This window comes from Heteronotia binoei, chromosome 6 (assembly GCF_032191835.1).
Source record: "Heteronotia binoei isolate CCM8104 ecotype False Entrance Well chromosome 6, APGP_CSIRO_Hbin_v1, whole genome shotgun sequence".
In the NCBI taxonomy this organism is placed as follows: Eukaryota; Metazoa; Chordata; class Lepidosauria; order Squamata; family Gekkonidae; genus Heteronotia; species Heteronotia binoei.
The window spans coordinates 146,573,880-146,585,445 of record NC_083228.1 but is presented as its reverse complement, the minus strand read 5'-3'; the positions used below and the strand labels follow the sequence as shown (position 1 = coordinate 146,585,445).

General features: G+C 51.6%; 1 pseudogene; it reads right to left on the bottom strand.

Annotated features, from left to right (window-relative positions):
- Positions 1–8,967, bottom strand: LOC132574405 (oocyte zinc finger protein XlCOF6-like; annotated as a pseudogene).
- Between the last annotated feature and the right edge of the window lie 2,599 nt (positions 8,968–11,566).

Sequence of the window (11,566 nt, the reverse complement as noted above, 5' to 3'; positions counted from 1 at the left end):
CAAACATTCAAAAGGTTTCTCCCCTGTGTGGGTTCTCTGATGCAGTTGAAGAGTGCCACTCTGATTGAATCTCTTTCCACACTCTGAGCACACAAATGGTTTCTCCCCTGTGTGGACTCTCTGATGCCGTTGAAGATGGCCACTCCGACTGAATCTCTTCCCACATTCTGAGCACGCAAAAGGTTTCTCTCCTGTGTGAGTTCTACAATGTAGTTGAAGAGTGCCACTCTGACTGAATCTCTTTCCACACTCTGAGCATTCAAAAGGTTTCTCCCCTGTGTGGGTTCTTTGATGCTTTCGAAGAGCACCACTTTGACTGAATCTCTTTCCACACTCTGAGCATTCAAAAGGTTTCTCCCCTGTGTGGGTTATCTGATGCCGTTTAAGAGTGCCACTCCGACTGAATCTCTTCCCACATTCTGAACATTCAAAAAGTTTCTCCTCTGTGTGGGTTCTCTGATGCTGTTGAAGATGGCCACTCTGACTGAATCTCTTCCCACACTGTGAGCATTCAAAAGGGTTTCTCCGCTGTGTGGGTTCTTAGATGCTGTCGAAGCCTGCTATGCTCACTGAATCTCTTCCCACACTCTGAACATTCAAAAGGTTTCTTCCTTGGGTGGGTTCTCTGATGCCGCTGAAGATGGTCACTGCAACCGAATGTCTTTCCACACTCTGAGCATTCAAAAGGTTTCTCCCTTGTGTGGGTTCTCTGATGACGTTGAAGATGGCCACTGCAACTGAATGTCTTTCCACACTCTGAACATTTAAAAGGTTTCTCCCTGTGTGGGTTCTCTGATGCCGTTTTTGAGTCGCACTGTGACTGAATCTCTTCCCACATTCTGAACATTCAAAAGATTTCTCCCCCGTGTGTGTTCTCTGATGCTCTAGAAGAGTGCCACTTGCGACTGAATCTCTTTCCACACTCTAAACATTCAAAAGGTTTCTCCCCTGTGTGAGTTCTCTCATGCAGTTTTAGAGTGCCACTCTCACTGAATCTCTTTCCACACTCCAAACATTTAAAAGGTTTCTTCCCTGTGTGGGTTCTCTGATGCAGTTTGAGAGTGCCATTTCGACCAAATCTCTTTCCACACTCTGAACATTCAAAAGGTTTCACCCCTGTGTGGGTTCTCTGATGCAGTTTTAGAGTGCCACTGAGACGGAATTTCTTCCCACATTCTGAACATTCAAAAGGTTTCTCCCCTGTGTGGGTTCTCTGATGCTTTCGAAGATCACCACCGTTACTGAATCTCTTCCCACACTCTGAGCATTCAAAAGGCTTCTCTCCTGTGTGAGTTCTCTGGTGAAGCAGAAGAGTGCCACTCCGACTGAATCTCTTCCCACATTCTGAACATTCAAAAAGTTTCTCCCCTGTGTGCGTTCTCTGATGCATTTGAAGATCGCCACTCCTACTGAATCTTTTCCCACACTGTGAACATTCAAAAGGTTTCTCCCCTGTGTGGGTTCTTAGATGCTGTTGAAGACTGCTATGGTCGATGAATCTCTTTCCACACTGTGAGCATTCAAAAGGTTTCTCTCCTGTGTGGGTTCTCCGATGCCGTTGAAGATGGCCATGAATCTCTTCCCACATTCTGAGCATTCAAAAGGTTTCTCTCCTGTGTGGGTTCTCTGATGCAGTTGAAGAGTGCCACTGTGACTGAATCTCTTTCCACACTCCGAACATTGAAAAGGTTTCTCCCCTGCTTGGGTTCTTTGATGCTGTTGAAGATGGCCACTCTGACTGAATCTCTTTCCACACTGTGAGCATTCAAAAGGTTTCTCCCCTGTGTGAGTTCTCTGATGCCGTTGAAGATGGCTACTGTGACTGAATCTCTTACCACACTGTGAGCATTCAAAAGGTTTCTCCCCTGTTTGGGTTCTCTGATGCTGTTGAAGAGTGCTACTGTGACTGAATTTTTTTCCAAGCTTTGAATATTCAAAAGGTTTCTTGCCTCTGTGTACTCTTTGCTGCACAAGGAGCTGTGATCTATTTTTGAAGCACTTGTTACACTGAATGGATGTACATACCTTAATTCTCTTTGGAAAATGTACATTAAACCTTCTTCCTTCACTCTTCTCAACCATACGGCTGCCTTCCTTTCTCTTAGGTCTGCCATCATTTCTGTTGTTTACTTTCAACTCTTGAACACGATCTGGCAAGTGCTGGAGAAGTTGGTGACGCCCCTCATTTCTCTGACCATCCTCTGCTGGAATAAAGAAAGAGATCCCTTTAACACCTGGGAAGGCAGGTAAAGCCCAAAAACATCTCTGACGCTAAATTGTTCAGGGTAGTGAGAATCAGAGAGGACTGTGAAGCAATCCAAAGAGATCTGTCGAGGCCGGGCAAGTGGGTGTCAACGTGGCAAATGGGGTTCAACATGGCACATTGGGGCCAACAATCCTAACTATAAATACAGCTTGATGGGTGCGAACTGGCGGAAACTGACCAAGACAGAGATCTGGGGGTCGCGGAAGATAACACACTGAAAATGTCGAGACAGTGTGCGATTGCAACGAAAAGGACCAACGCCATGCTGCAAATTATTAGGAAGGGAATTGAAAACAAATCAGCCAGTATCATAATGCCCCTGTATAAATGGATGGTACGGTCTGATTTGGAATACTGTGTGCAGTTCTGCTCACCGCACATCAGAAAAGATATTACAGCCCTGAAAAAGTACAGGAAAGGGCAACTAGAATGATTAAAGGATTGGAACACTTTCCCTATGAAGAAAGGTTAAAATGCTTGAGGCTCTTTAGCTTGGAGAAACGTCGACTGGTGTGGGGGGGTGACATGATAGAGGTTTACAAGATTATGCATGGGGTAGAAAAGGCAGAGAAAAAAGTCCTTTTCTCCATTTCTCACAATACGAGAACATGTGGGCATTCAATGAAATTGCTGAGCAGTCGGATTAGAAGTGATAAAAGGAAGTCCTTCAGCCAAAGGGTGATTAACACATGGAATTCACTGCCACAGGAGGTGGCGGTGGCTACAAGCATAGACAGCTTCAAGATGAGACTGGATAAGCATATGGAGCAGAGGTCCATCAGTGGCTATTAACCACAGCGTATTGTTGGAACTCTCTGTCTGGGGCAAGTAATGCTCTGTATTCTTGGTACTTGGGGGTGGGGGCAACAGTGGGAGGTTTTCTAGTGTCCTGGCCCCACTGGTGGACCTCCTGATGGCACTTGAGTGTTGGACTGGAGGGCCATTGGCCTGATCCAACATGGCTTCCCTTATGTTCTGTGACTGCAGAAGAAGAACTGATGGCTTTTTAGCCTCTTCCAGCTTCCCTGATCTTAACCACCTCCCCCCTTTCCCCAGAGTGTCTAGTATTTAAGGATACCTCACCCCCTCAAGAGCCACGACTGAGCTACTAATACCAATCTCGCCCCCATTCCTGCCTCATCTCAGGATAAAACAGACATAAAACAGAACACCAGTAGCCAGAAGCCACGCAGGGTTCCTGAATGCCATGAATTTCCAACACAGAACGATTTATTGAAGATGGTGCTTGGCAACTGAAAAGAATAACAAGTGATTTAAAAATATCAAAGCAGAAAGTATAAGCCAGCACTCTTGCTTCTATCGCTCTCAGGCAGACTTCCAGGTTAATTCAGATCCGAGCCTTGGCTGGCTGGCTATCCCAGGGGAAGTAGAGACTCATCCAGCAGTGCCTGTTGCTGCAATCCAGGAACCTCCCCCCAGGGAACAAGGCAAAAGTGTGGGATTTTATCAGAAAGGACCAGGAACCCCCAGAGCCCATCAAAGGGCTTTTCCCAGATGACTCACTGCAACAATGAACACGCTGCTGTTTCGCACGGCAGCACGGGAAAGAAAGCTTTGAGATTAAACACATCTAGTTAGAAGGGAGGGGTCCTGTGAATGGAGCACTGTACATATGAACATATGAAGCTGCCTTATACTGAATCAGACCCTCGGTCCATCGAAGTCAGTATTGTCTACTCAGACTGGCAGCGGCTCTCCAGCGTCTCAAGCTGAGGTTTTGCGCGCCTATTTTGCCTGGACCCTTTTTAGTTGGAGATGCCGGGGATTGAACCTGGGACCTTCTGCTTCCCAAGCAGATGCTCTACCCCTGAGCCACCGTCCCTCCCCACTGTAGTCACCCACTGACTATCACCCTGGGGCTGATGAGCTGCAGACTCCCAAGTAGGACTCCCAAGCAGCTGGCTGCTAACAAGGGCTTGTCAGGAAGGGCCTATAAAACCCAGTGCTGGGAACCTGCGCATTGGGGAAGCAATGAGTCTTCCTGCTACACTCTACCATCACAACTCCGGACCCTGCTTTGCGTGTGGGACCTTGGACTAGCTTTGGACTTTAACTTTAGCTTTGTGACTTTGACCTCCAGGCTACACTCTCCGGCTCACCCCTTCTGGTAACGACCCTGCGGCTTGTGCACTTTCAGTTTGTGGACTTCTGGGACTGAACTCTGGAATTTGTGTGAGCCCCTGAACATGTCTGGGTTACCGGCTTGTGCCTGCTACATGACAGGCTCTGGCCTGGACACCTCCTCTGGCTTGGGTGATGGCCACAACACTGGCCTCAGTTGCCCCTCAGCAAGTACCTGGTTCATGCATCATCCCATGTGGAGCAATTCACACCTTTGGCACTTGTGGGAGATCCTCCTTACCCAGAGAGATGACGCTCAGATAGTTCTCCTGCATGACTTCCCTGTAGAGAGTTTTCTGTCCTGCATCCAGCAGGTCCCATTCTGCTGGGGTGAAACAGACAGACACCTCCTCAAAGGAAAAGGGGCACTGGAAGAAAAAGCAGATTCCCTCATCAGAGATGATGCCAGGGAGAGACTGCACTCCGGAAGGGAGCAGTCTGGGATGGAACAGGATGTATGTCTTGGCAGAGGTCGAGGGAGTGGTATTCAGAGCCTCTCTCACCTGGACCACTGCAGAAACTGCAGGAGCCAAAGCCCCCCTGAGAAAGGAGGGGGGAACCCAGGCTGTCCCCTGCTCATTCCCCCTACCTGGACTGGAGGTAAAGCAGCTGTTTCCACACACCCAGAATGACTCAACAGCATCTCTCCACTGCCTGTTAGTAAGAGAAAGGAGGAAGGGTGTTTGTTGTGACTTCCTATTCCATTGCCTTGTTTGTTCCTTGCTTCACACACTCCCTTCCCCGGAGATGGAAACCTTGCCCAGTGTATAAACCCATTCTTTTACTAAATTCTGGGAAAGGCAAAAGAGAAGTACCCATGAGCCTCAGGGGGGTGATGAATGCTGCCAACATAGTTTAGACTTCTGTGAGACCTGAAAATGTTCCCTGTAAACTCTGGAGTTCCAAAGGTCACAGCATCCCTGGTGGATCAGACCAAACGCCCAGGAATCCTTCTCCTGCCAGCTGGGCTCTTGAGTCTGGACTGGGGGTGGAAATGACGTCACATGACATGTCAGCCTCACATTCAGCCCAAAACCCAGACGTCACTTGAGCGCTTCTGGAGAATAAAGGGTAGTATCTGTGCCAAGACCCTCCCCCAAATAACCTGGGGTTTGAGGCCTCAGCCGGTCATCTCTCCTGCAGCAACCTAATTCCTACAGCAGCCTGCCAGGTGCCCCTATAAGAACAGGAACAGAAGCTGAACTTTTCCATGATTATTCATGCCCTACAAACTGGTTTTTGGTGCTCAGTGCTGCCCCAGAAGGAGAGGCTCCCTGTATTCACCCGGTTGAATAGCTCTTCCCAGGTTTGTTTAACTTTACTGTTCTTTTTTCAGCCACCCCGAGTTCCTCTTATGGAAGGAAGGTGAGATATTCTAATTAACAGGAGGAATTGCTCTCTATGAATTTGTCTAATCCCCTTTGAGAAGAATCACACTTAGTGGACATTCAATGCTGTGTGTTCTGTGGGAAAGTATTGAATTCTGTTCCTGGCCTGAAGACTCTGCCCATCACATTCATGCGGTGAACCAGTCATATAAGGGCAAAACGAGTCCTTACCACAAGAGAGGGCGTCTTGGGCACCCTCCTGGGCCTGCGCCCTCTGCCCTTCCTCCAAGGAACCTTGTTCTGCTTCAGGGAATGGGGCTTCTCTCTCCATGGATGGTCCCCACATCTGAAAGAGCAGCGAGTAAGAAGGGGAAGAGATGGAACAGAATAGAGACCTTCACTGCCAAGAAAGGTATTTGGAAAAGAGACCAAGCAACGGATCCTGCCCCACTCCCTAACTCTGCACTCTTCTATCAGCAGACCTGGTGAGTTATCTGGAGAGAGAGAAGAAATTTTCTAGCAGAGGAGGCTGCTGAAGGAGGCTGTTAAAGCTTCCATTCGAATGATTAACACTTGGACAAATATCTCTCAGGGAAACTTTAGGAAGAGGTCTGATATCCTTGCTTGAATTGGACACAGCTGGAGGAAACCTCCTCACCTGCTCTGCCTGCCTCTTCTCCTCAGCCTGACTCAGAAGGAAACCTTCGGCCAAGGCCACCGCCTGGGAACTGGTCTCCGGCCCACATTCCCTGACCCAGCGCTGCATTTCCTGGGGCAGGAGGGCTAGGAACCTCTCCAGGATCACCAGGTCCACCATCTGCTTCTTGGAGTTCCTCTCTGGCTTCAGCCAGTGGCTGCAGAGTCGATGGAGCCGGCTGCAAACCTCTCGGGGCCCATCAGCCTCACGGTACTGGAACTGCCAGAAGTGTTGGCCATGCACCTCTGAGATCTCTGTGACCTGAGAAGGTGTCTCTGGCACGGGGCTTTCCCAGCCTTCACCACCACCCCCACCTTGGGTGGGAGGGGGGCCTTTGCTTGCTGTCTTGCCAGCTGCAGCTCCTTCTGGGTCCTGCTCTTCCATCTCCCTCCCCTTCGCTTGGGTCACCTTCGACTGGATAGAGATGCTTTGAGTCACTTGACTGTAAAGAGATACAGAGACAGTCACATGTCACAAGGAAAGCGAATGAGAATTGCCCTGGTGGATCAGAACTAAAGTGCTTCTTGCGGTTTGTAGACCTGGTTTAATATAATTTTGTTATATGACATACCAAGCTATTTTAGAGATGCCTGCTTTGTACTTTGGAAAAGTTAACTGTCTTTGTTTGGGTCTTTAAGGATGTTACAACCTGAGCTTCTCATTCTGTGGGTTCAGTCTGTGCAAGGTAAACGGGAGCCCCAAAAGGACATGGGGGACTGGTGACCTCTTCAACATACCTGAAGTGTCAGGCAAGAGTACCTCTTTCAACAGCCTTGGGGTCCATCACATTTAAAGGGAAAGCACAACTTATAAATGCCTTCCTTCCATAGGAAATCATGAAGGATAGGGGCACCTTCTTTTGGGGCTCATAGAATTGGACTCCCTGTTCCAATCCTTTTAAAAATTGGACGGTATTTTGAATAAGGGGATCAGATGCTATGCATCAAATTTGGTTCCTCTAACTCAAAAAACATGCCCCCCCCCAAGCCCAAGATACCTGCAGATCAATTCTCCATTATACCCTATATGAATTGTTCTCCATAGGGGATAATGGATTGCCCAGCAGACATTTCCCTTTCCCCACCCCCCACCCCACCCCGCTTTCTGATGACCCTGAAGGGGGGAGCGATTCCAAACCGGAAGATCCGCTGCCCCCACCTGGGGATTAAGGAAAATAAGGAGCCTTGTGGTGTGGAGTTTAGGCAAAGCAGCGGTTTGTGTATACTGATAAGATATGGATGTGAGCTGTTACCCAAGCGCGGTTCCGGATTGCAAAAACAGCGGCCAGAGGAAGTGTAAAGGAAATATAAACTTGAACCTAGGACTCATGCCGCTGCTGCTACACCTGTTGAATCACTTTCAAAGAGGAACAGCCATAGATAGGGCTATCTGCGTCTCTCAACAGAAAGACAAGAAGGCAGCAGATTTTCATTTCTGGCAACATTGAAAGTTTGAGTTTCTACTAAGGACCGTTTGTTTGCTTTGAAGGACATTTAGAATTACAGTTACAAAAGCGACTGAGTAAAAGAGCGCTTTGCACTTATGTTGCAACATTTGCCCACCTGGGGATTGGCAAGGGGAGGAGGAGAGGGCCAAGGCTGCTTCCCAGTCACCACGTGGGGGGGGGGAGGGAGGGAAGGAGAGGGCCCCCGTAGCCCCTGGAAGGAGCTGCTGCAGTGCCCCCCTCCCCGTAGCCCCTCTCTCTCTCTCTCCTTCCCTCCCTCCCTCCCTCCAGGCAGGGGGCGGCTCAGGCGGGGGTCTGCAGGCGGGAGGGGGCCGCCCGGTGCAGACACTCCCTCCCCGAGCCTGGCCAGCCCGCTTCCTCCTGCCCACCCCCTTTCTGGATGGCACGGGGAAGGGGGGCGCCTCGCTCTCTCTCTGCCCGGGGGGGGGGGAGAAGGCGGGAGTGGATCTCTGCAGCCGCCCCCCTTCTCCTGCGTCCCAAAGGCGGGGACCCTTCGGGGCTGCTCGGGCCCCTTCCCTCCCTGGCCGCCTCCTCGCTTTCCTCTGCGGCGCAACTCTCCCCGTCGGGGCGCTGCTGGAGAAGGCGGAGCGGGGCCCGGGCTGCCTTCGACGGGCGCTCCTCCTCCTGCTGCTGCTCTCGCGACGCCCCGTTTAGGCTGCAGCGGCTCTTTCTGGCCGCCCCCTCGTGCCCGCGGCAGCAGGGCTCGCCCGTCTAAGGGGCGTCCTTCTCTCCGGGGAGCCCGTGCTTGGAGAGGCGCCCCCGGGGTCCGGTAAACGCCTCGGCTGGGTTGCAGGGGGAGCTCTACTGCTTTGGGTTGCCCCCAGCTCAGCCCGACGTTGTACCTTTGGTGGGTGGGGCGAGGTCGGCCTTGCAGGGTTCTTGTTCTCGGAGCCTCCTTGCAGGCGACTGTCGGGGGGGGGGGGGCGCCTCGCACCGCCGTCAGGAGGAAGGAAGGGGGGGGGGTGAATCCTCCTCGGAATCCGCAGCTCAACTCCGGGACGCCCCCTCGAGCAACACACGCGCGCCTAGAATCGTAGGCAGGAAGCCTGCAAAGTGTTTCCCCGGGCATTCTTCTGGGAATTCCGGAAGCCCCCTGCACTTCCTGGGATGTCCACCTATGGAGCTGCTTCACAAGAAATCAGAGCCCCCCCCCCCTCCCCCTTGGAGGTCAGCAGGGATCATTTTGCGGGGTGGGGGGGAGGTGCAGGGGCTCAGTAGCATTGCTCATTTGCATATGCGCCAGGATATCTGTGCAGCGGGGAGAAAACTCCCCACTGCATGCAGACCCTGGGTGGAGGTTCAGGAGCTGCGCTGCTGTGACCTCCTGCTGAATTCAAGCCCCGGACTCCGGATTGTGCACTGAGACTGGCAGGGCCCTCTCCAGGATCTCAGAAGTCCTTCAGGTGGGGAGAGCTCAGCCTTGCAGCCTTCCTGCCTTGTTGCAGACGCCTGGGAGGGGCCTCCTTGCACCGGGGGCAGGTTTCTTCTCTTGCAAACGAGGGGGGAGGATCTGTCTTTGAAATGGTGGAGGCGGGGGTGGGGGGGGGGGTGTCATGAGCCTCTGGGATGCCCCCGCAAGCATCACATCCGTGCCCAGAATCCTAGGCAGGCAGCCCAGCAGCTGTTTTCCCCTTGCATTCTGGGAACTGCCTTATGCTAAATCAGAGCCCCCCCCCCCCCAATCCAGGCCAGTATTGTCCACTCAACCTGGCAAGGCCTTTGCAGGACCTCAGGAGACCTTCTCATCACTTCCTCCCCTCAGTCTTTGGACAGGAGACCTTCTGCACGCCAAGCGGATGCTCTGCCCCTGAGCCCCCCTCCCTAATCCCAGCTTTCCTTTGAGCCTGCAGACGGTGCTAGTCCTCAGTGCTCTCAGGCAGCCGCCCAGCCCTGGAGCCCATCAGTCAGTGTTGTCTGCTAGGGTTGCCAAGTCCAATTCAAGAAATATCTGGGGACTTTGGGGGTGGAGCCAGGAGACATTAGGGGTGGAGGCAAGATGAAGGCTGTGACAAGCATAATTGAACTCCAAAGGGAGTTCTGGCCCTCACATTTAAAGGGACGGCACACCTTTTCAATACCTTCCTTCCATAGGAAATAATGAAGGATAGGGGCACCTTTTGGGGCTCATAGAATTGGACCCCCTGGTCCAATCTTTTTGAAACTTGAGGGGTATTTTGGGGAGAGGCATTAGATGCTATACGGAAAATTTGGTGCCACTACCCCAAAAAACAGCTTCCCCCCAGAGCCCCAGATACCCATGAATCAATTCTCCATGATTTTCTATGGGAATAAATCTCCATCGGGAATAACACAGTTCCCAGCAGACATTTCCCTCCCCTCCCCCCGCTGAAGCAGGGGGAGGGTCTCCAAACTGGGGATCCCCTGCCCCCACCTGGGGATTGGCAACCCTATTGTCTGCTCAGACGGCAGCAGCTCTGCAGGGTCTCAGGCCGAGGTCTTTCGCATCACCCACTGCCTGGTCTGTTTAACTGGAAATCCCAGGGATTGAACCAGGCATGCTCTGCTACCACTGAGCCATGAACCTCTGGGCCGTGGAAGGAGGAAGGGGGGCTCTGCCTTATTCTAAGGACCATTCATCTCTCAAGAGCGCCCATCGTTCTGACCGGCAGCCACTCTCCTGCATGAACCTGACCTTTTAAACTGCGGATTGAACTGGGGCTCTTCTGCAGGCGAATCAGAGTCTCTGTGGCTGAGCGTCCTCTCCATAAGTGGGTGTGGGAACATGCAGACTGGCCTACTTCACAGGGTTGTTCTGGGGATTTTTTTACAAGCCTCCCAGTGGGGCACTGATGCTTACAAGCACAGGCTGCATGGCGGGGGGGGGGGCCTTTCTGTACCCTTACAGTGGAGCTGCAGTCACTTGAATCATCAGTTAATTGGCCTCAGGTAATTCATGTGGGGTCAAATTTTTAAGGTAGCTAGGAAGGCCCATGTTTCAATAGCATCTGTCCTTGCTTCTGGTTTGGGGGCTGCCTGATCCTAATTTTGTAAGCAAACAGGAGAAAATACAGCTAAGGCTGGACAATTGCAAACACAGTGTAATGTTATAAATTCACAACACAGTGCTGAACACTTCAATGCTGTAATATATTATGTCACTTCAAATCAAAATTGAATCCGTGTGCGTTGAATGCAAATAAATGGAGTGATTTTACTCACTATTGCGTTCGTATAAATGCCGACCTGTCAATTCTCACAGTTCTACCACGATGTGCAACATCCAACCAGAACAGTCCTTAAGTGCTTCTGCCAGTTCACAGATATCACTGAACGCAACAATGTGATGCGCCTGTTGTCGTATTTGTGCGCTCCCAGTGTTTCAACAGCTTGTTTGTCAATTCCACTGGGGGGCTGGCAACCCTGACAGTATGGGGGGGGGTCATGGGCAAGCTGTCCCTCGTTGTCTGCTCCCTTTTCCCACCGCTCCAGCTTCATCTGAGCCGGGCCTCCTCTAGGGGCCACCCTGCAAACGGGCAAAATCAGCCACTGACCAGCCTTCTCTGCTGTGGCCCCCGCCTTCTGGAATGGCCTGCCTGGGGAAGAGGGGAAGGCTCCCGCTCTCCTGGCTTTCTGCAAATTACGCGCAGCTGGATCATTTCCCCTATGCCAGCCTGACCTTTTTCTTCCTGTCCGAGTGCCTCTTCTTC